Raw genomic sequence first — 7,126 nt, 5'->3', positions numbered from 1 at the left:
CATCTGACCCCGGTGCTCTTTCCTGCCAAGGCAGGGGGTCAGACTAGATGATCTACCTAGGTCCCTTCCGACTCTAGCTACTATGAAACTATGAAACTATGACCCTCTTCTCCCTTCTTACTCTCGTCCTGGACGTTCCTCCTCTTCTGGCCTGGTGTGTCGGCTTGCCTCAGCTGCAGGGACATCATCAGTTGCTGTCTCCTCTCCCTCTCCTCCAGCTCCACAGTGTGCGCCACCATTTTTATTCGTGCTGGCTGGCATTCAGCGCTAATGTCACTGGCCGGCTGCAGCTGTATAAACATGCGGCTGATGAGCTGCGCAGATTTTGTCTCCTGTGCTGTTTCCTGAGCTGCCGGTAAGTATTCTTGCATCCCTCACATCCTGGGACAACATGTTTGGCAGTGAACCCGGAAGTGGACCAGAAGTACTTCCAGTCCATTTCTGGGTCTGCTGGGGAGTGTTCTGGGGTGGCACCCCTGCACCCCCACTGACTCAACGGTTGGCTGCAGGGGGATCCCAGATGCCCCCCTCCCCAGACCCAGGAGGCACCAGTCACTGAGCCAGTGGGCGTGGAGGGAGGCCCACTGCACCCCCCAGCAGACCCAGAAGTGGACTGGAAGTACTTCTGGTCCACTTCCGGGTCTGCTGCCGAGCTTGCTGCGGAGTCCCCTATGCTTCTGTGGGACACTCCATGCACCCCAACATCACAGCATTCACATGCCCATGCTACCTAGGGGTACATAGAAAAAACATTTAAAACTGTCTCTATGTCCAAATCTCCAAATCAATTCAGAGGGTTCCAATTCAACTCAGAGAGATTAAAGGGTCCTCTGATTCAATTCGGATTTGGAGATTTGGCCAGCGAATTGGGCTGAATCTCCACTGAATTGAATCAGGGACCAAATCTTCGTACAGCCCTAGTAGGTAACTCTTTACTGTAACAGAGAAAGGCACAACATCCAGTGGCTGGAAGTTGAAGCAAGCCAAATACAAACTAAGACAAAGGGGTATATTAACAACAGTGACTGTAATTAGCCATTGAATCAAATTATTTAAGGACAGAGTAAATTCTCTTAGTTGAAATATTTAAATTAAGCCTGGCTAACTTCCTAGAATATATGCTGTCATTCAAAACAGAATGTATAGGCTCGATGCAGAAATTACTGGGATGGCCTTACAGTAATAATGGTCCCTCCTGATTTTACCTAAACTCAACTCATAATCTATTAATCTAGTCTCATTTGGCTAGAACGTCAGATGGTACAAATTGCCATAGCTCTACTGACTTCAAATGAGTTATGACATGTTATAAAAGTAGAGAAACTGGCCCACTGGATTTCAGTGGGACTCCTCAGGTACATATACTTAATTACATGAATAACTGCTTGGAGGACTGAAACCTACAATTTGAATAACTAACTAATGAGAAACCTGGAAAAATAGGATTACTTGGCAGTTAAGGAAATGGCACTTTTTTTTTTTAATGATTTACCTAAGTAATCTGTCCCCAGATTATATGAAAACAATTATTACAATCAGGTTGAATTAGGAAGAAGCTTGAAATTTATACATTCTGGGTGCTTACACAAGTTACATTGTTGACATGATCTGGCCGCTGAAAGTGCAGAGTACTTTTAAAATGGCTGATTATGTGAAAAATTAACCCTTGATAAATCACCCATTAGCTGAAGGCACTCTACAACAGAGCACCCTAGGGAACTTCTATTCAGGTTCCCTTGAGGGTTAATTTATCACATGGCCCTTTGTGGGGCTGAGCTGTTGCTCATTTCAGTGAACACCAGCTCAGCTCTGCCCCTGGGTCTGTCACAGAGAGCAGAGAGTCTCCTCCTTGTGCAACAGGGGAGGGAGGGGAAAAGGGAGAGGGCAGCAGGCAGCTGTCAGCTGGACTTTGCTATGGCCAGAACTGAGGGAAGGAGGGGTAGAACAGATCCCTCTCATCTTGCAGGCCTCCTACCCCATTAGCTACCATAGCTAGGGTGCTGGGGGGAGCCAGGTTGGCCTCACAAAGCAGGCAGGGGTGCCCCTTTCCCCAGCACCCTCCTGCCCCCAGCTCTGGCTGCAACAAAGCTGAGCCAGCAGCTGTATGCTGCTTCTGTCAAGAAGCTCAGGCCAGGGCTAGAGGAAGGTAGCTGTCCATGCCTCGTGAGCCCAGCCTGGTTTCCCATAGTACCCCAGCCAGGGTAGATGGAGGGTGCCCGCAAGCTGGAGGCAGGGGGGAGGTCCCTTCCCCAGCCCTTGCCCAAGCCTTTTAACAGGAGCATCACACAGTTGCTGGCTTGGCTTTGCTGTGGCTAGAGCCGGAGGGCAGGAGAGGACTGGGGAAAGGAGCGATTTGGCAGCCTCCTGGAGTGCCTCTGCCTGCTGGCTGGGGCCAGTGCAGACAGGTTTGGCCCTCCCCTGCTGGGTGGGGTAGGGGCTCTTAAACCTTAGCAACTGTATGCTGTTAGGAATTCTTCACCCTTCTCACCTTTTTGGATGCTTGTGTGTCAATCTGTAGAACCTTTAAAAGCTTTTACTCCAGAAGTGATCTCATATTTTTTGGACCAATCTTCCCACCTGCAATGATATTTCCCTCTGTCTCTTATATTTAAGGCAAGTGGTCTCAGTCTCACAGCTGACAAAACCTTTACTTTCTTCTGATTGTAGATGGTGAAATACTTTCAGAAAGGAGCTGTTTTTAAACGGAGTCTTGATACTGGATCCTGCCCCTTCCAAAAGGATACATCTCTACCTAAAAGGGTTTTAAAGAAAATTCATAGTGAAAATTGTACTACTGGCCTCTCAATTATTGACTAATAGTCATTCCCCCCTCTCCCCAGGGAAGTATTTTTAGTAATTTTTCAGAATTACCTGCCTGTGTGAAATGCAGGCCGTTTTGAAGTCAATTGCAAAACTCCCACTGACTTCAACGGGCTCAGGATTTTACTGCCAGATTTTACCCCGTGGACTATAGTTCTGAAGTATACATTTCAACAGCATAATATGGCAAAACTCCCATTTACTTCAATGAGCCCACGCATTCACTACTGGATTTTACCCTATGGATTATATTTTGAAGTGTATATTTCAACGGTATAATATATCCTATAAATCCCATGTCAGCACCATCAGGACTACACACAGCAGGACATTTTGTCTTGGCATGAACAACCACGTCTCCTCCCTTTCTGTGGTTTCACTTTTTCTGTATATATGTACTTAGATTTTAACCATTGGGGTGGAGAGAGGGGAAGAGAGCTTTTTTTATATACCCATCCATAAAGTATACACAGCACAGCTGATGCATACCTTTGCTCTCTCTTCTATTCTTAATTTGCATAATTAATGTTATTTTCAGAGGGTTTTTACCTGTGACTTTAATAGGTATGATGCCTGCACTGTATACTTTTGTATTACCTGCTTATAAAACTCTGGTTTATACTAAGTTTCCCTTGTTGGTTTTAAAGCTCTAGAAAACACAGGCTACCATTTGAGCACCCCCTGAGCTTTGTTCTGAAGAGCATTTGTGCTCTGATAGCATTATACTTCTTGGAGATCTTGCATATCAGCTGATGGAATGGTCAAGCTTTAGCTATTTTAAGAACTGGGGTATGCAACCTACTCCATCTCTGTTGATTTCTCCACACTTAAAAACACCTCAAAACACTTTTTCATATGTCAATGGCTCTCTTTTGAGCCTACCTTGTTCTATTTCTGCAATGGGGCCTTTCCCCAAGGACAGATTATTAATGTAACCTCCAGCTTTTCATCTGGGCCGCTGGATCACACCAGCCTGCCCACCTAGTAAAAGCTCTAGACACAGTATGGAACCTGTGCCTTAGGGCCACCAAAGGGCATATGCAGAAGATGCTTATGGAAATGACCCTCTATTGAACATTATTCAAGGAGGGAGTTAAATTATGGGATTTAACAATATCAAGGACATGCAAAGAATGATTCAGGACAGACTCTGATGGCAGACCCTTGCCCTCTGTTATTTTTTTGTCTTGGCCTTCTTGATTAGCATTGTATTAGTATGTTATTTACAGAGTGTGTTTGCCTATTATATTAATGTATCTGATTTAATCTTTGATTTTACTGAGGTGAAGTTAGTGTGCAAACACAGAGAGATGCAATTTTAACAATTTGTACTTTTTAATTATATTGTAACTCAAATCTAAATGATCCTGTTTAAAAAAGAGTAAATATGGTATTTACATCTACGGTTTCCATGACTAGATAACTCCCTACATGTAGTGCATTTTAGAGTTATACTGCATGGTTTATTATTACAAAATGCTAAAAAAAAATATAGCATGTTTTCATCGGGAGTGTATCTTTTACTATACTCCCTTAAACAACTATTATGAAGTATTCATACAAAATTCTAATAAAATGCTTTAACTTTGCTGACAATGGCATATATCTACTGAAAGTATTATCACCTTATGCAACAGATCATTTCCTTTATATAATCAGAATTGTATCTCCTGGATTTACTGATAAAAATAAGCTTTACCACATTTTACTTTTATTTCTGTGGAACTGCTACTATTAAATTGTTATGAGCTACATTCTGCTAGTACTTATGCATCATCACCAGATTTTTTTTAGTAAGGTCTACTTAATTACAGGTTTGCAAAACCATTGAAGAAAACAGAATTGCCCAAGTATCACTAAGGGACTCACTTGTCTTGCAAAATCTTTACAATTACTGATAAAATATAAGAAGGGAAAAACTCATTTTCGCTTCTAGTTCCCAGAGGGAAATCTTCAGGGCAGTCTGTTCAGGCAAAATATGCTTTCCCTTATAAACTTAACTCTTACCTGTTTTGGACTTGGTGAGACAAAGCAGATTTGAAATGATACCATTGTTATTCACATTTCAAGTTAAAACTAAACTTTAAATGTGCTTGAAAAAAGCAAACTCTTCCCAACTCCACAGTTCATGAAGCATACACGCCTATACTGTGAATGCTGCAGCCTCCTTTACATCTGACCTACTACTATTTCCTGCCCTTCCATCCCAGCTCAGAGAAGTACAGAAGATAAGCACTGATACAGTTGAGTGGGTATGAGCTATAGAAAGTTGCATTAAATAAATGAACTATTGTTGACTATCAGTTTGACTCAATGCCAACCAGCTAAATGAATCACTTTAAAAAAAATTAAACAAAAAAAAAGAAGTTTAAATTGACATGACTATTGTTTGACTTTCCACTTTTTTGTTTTAGTAGAAATCAAAGCCTGGCTGACATGCCATACCAGCCGAAGTACAAGGACCCCATGTCTATTTCTTGCCAACCCACAGCTAATACATCATGCCCTTCTATTTTTCACTCATATTATTTACTATTAGAAATGTTAAATACAGGCCCGTAAATCTATGAAAAAGTCCCTGCTTGACTCAAATAAAATTTCTCCTTCCTCTTAAAACTCTTGACTATTTTTCTTTGCCTTTTATGTGTCATATAAGCCCAGAGGGATATTGAACAAAGATACTTAAACTATTTTGGTTTGTTTAGCAGTTTATATGTCTTCAACCTTCTGGAAAAAGTAAGGGAAGGAGAAGCAAGCTTGCAGCAATAAAAAAAAATCTTATAAAGTGAATTTGGCTTAGCTGTTACGTTAAAATGTTAACGTTGGAGTAAATCATTAGCTTGGTGAGTAAGGTTAATAGGAAGCCTGCTGCCTGATCATTTATAACTTCTGTGTTCCTCTACTATGGCAGAGACACGCTGTGGCATGCCTTAACCCAGGATACGGCCTGGGTGCACCTCTAAGGTCCACCTTCAGGTCCAAACCTCTCCCTGCCATCTGCTGCTTGACTGCTGAGAACCAGTTGAGATGTTCCAGGGTCATCAGACCCCTTGTCCTGTTACACCTTGGTCTCACCCATCTTACCTAGGTCTTGCCAGTTATTATTAGAGGGGATCCCAATAGCTAGAAGATGTAACCTTGTCCAGTCATGTGCTCAAAAAAGGTAGATTTCCCCTTCTGGGAAAAGACTTGCCTGTATGGTCAAATGCTCTTGAATTAGTTATCGCTGTGTCGCGGGGCACTTCCATGCCCCGCTCCTAAGGAGGCTTAGACCCGGGAAGGGGAGATGTGTAGCAGACACTAGGGTGCCTGCTACTGGCAACAGTGATGCGGGCTTAGCTGTCAGTCAACAGGGCAGCACAGCCGGGGGTTGCTAAGGTGACCGATTAGGTCAGATGACCGGAAGGGGGCAGGGCCTGGCCCTTTATAAGCAGTCAGGCTGAGGCCAGGAGCCAGTTCCATCTGGCAGCCTGAGCAGCAGGAAGCTCTGCTGCAGAGCAGAGCTGAGCCGAGCAGCCTGACCACCCGAGCGTCAGCATTATGATACGGGGTGGAGAGAACCCTGACAGGGAGATGGAGAATGGCCAGGGTGGCGCTGAACATATGTTATAGCCAGGAGGCTTATTTTGAGTTACAGCTGGGTGGCTTATGGCTTTGAGTTTCTGTTGGGTTGTTTGTGTAAAACTGGAGGACCAGGTGAGGCTGTAGAGGAAGGAGGAGGCCTCAGGGGAGCGCCCCAGTTGCGTGGGGGTTCCTCGTGTCCTTGGAGGACACGGCAATTTGGTGCCAAGGAGGGCACAGCAGGTGGTGCGCTGTAGGGTAGCGCTGTGTCCCAACCCCAGCCCAGTTGGGCGACATCGGGCAGAGATAGTGGGGTGTCCTGACCCCAGCCCAGTGGGGCAGTATTCAGGAGTAGAGCCCAAGCAGGGCACAGGACCCAGAAGTAGGGTCAGGGGGCCAGGCGTGGCTACAGGCCACCTGAGCCTCGAGCGCGAGAAGCGCGCGTACAGGCCCGAGTGTGGGCAGGGGAGTGCAAGAAGTGCGCATACAGGCCCAAGTGCAGGCAGGGGAGCACGAGAAGCACGCGCGTAAGAGCCCGGAGAAGGGCGAGCGTGCGGTGGGAGGCCCCGGAGAAGGGCGCGTGCATATTGGGAGGCCCCGGAGAGGATGCGTGCATATTGGGAGGCCCCAGAGAGGGCGCGTGCATAAGAGCAAGATGACCCGAGAGGGGCCACTGAGACAAGTGTTGACAGGAGAATGTCCAGCACACCTGCGAGGCTTGGGGCGTGCTAAAGGGGAGGTTGGA

Source organism: Crocodylus porosus, unplaced genomic scaffold (assembly GCF_001723895.1).
Source record: "Crocodylus porosus isolate Cpor-Errol unplaced genomic scaffold, CroPor_comp1, whole genome shotgun sequence".
Lineage (NCBI taxonomy): Eukaryota > Metazoa > Chordata > Crocodylia > Crocodylidae > Crocodylus > Crocodylus porosus.
Note: the sequence above shows the minus strand (reverse complement) of the source record.